Raw genomic sequence first — 781 nt, 5'->3', positions numbered from 1 at the left:
GTGCAGTCTGGATGGACAGACGTCTTCCCCACTGAAACAGTGACTCTGAGGTGTGTAATTCAGGGCAGATCTACAGAGTGGAAATATAAATGGTACAGAGATGGACGGGAGCTTCCTGTAGACAAAGCTGACTACAGCAGTGTAAATGGAGACACATACACAATACTCTCTGCTGATCAGTCACATGCTGGACTGTACACCTGCAGAGGAGAACTTACAAGGAGAGCATCTGTACACTCTCTGATTGGCAGCTCTGCTAATTTGAGTGTTCAAGGTATTTATGATGTATTTTCAAAACCATTGAAAGAGCAGAATGCATATTTGAAAGCAGGTGTCTTGTGAAACCTTCCATTTACAGCAATAAACTGTCTTTTAAACTTTCAGCTCTCCCACAAGCTCAGCTGACCGTGCAGTCTACATGGACAGACGTCTTCCCCAATGAAACAGTGACTCTGAGGTGTGTAATTCAGGGCAGCTCTACAGAGTGGATGTATAAATGGTACAGAGATGGACGGGAGCTTCCTGTAGACAAAGCTGACTACAGCAGTGTAAATGGAGACATATACACAATCCTCTCTGCTGATCAGTCACATGCTGGACTGTACACCTGCAGAGGAACACATACAAGGAGAGCATCTGTACACTCTCTGGTTAGCAGCTCTGCTAATTTGAGTGTTCGAGGTAATTATGATGTATTTTCAAAACCATTGAAGGAGCAGAATGCATATTTGAAAGCAGGTGTCTTGTGAAACCTTCTATTTACAGCAATGAACTGTCTTTT

The sequence above is a fragment of the Anguilla rostrata genome, chromosome 11 (assembly GCF_018555375.3).
Source record: "Anguilla rostrata isolate EN2019 chromosome 11, ASM1855537v3, whole genome shotgun sequence".
Lineage (NCBI taxonomy): Eukaryota > Metazoa > Chordata > Actinopteri > Anguilliformes > Anguillidae > Anguilla > Anguilla rostrata.
The sequence above is the reverse complement of the archived record's forward strand: the minus strand, read 5'-3'. Positions refer to the sequence as shown.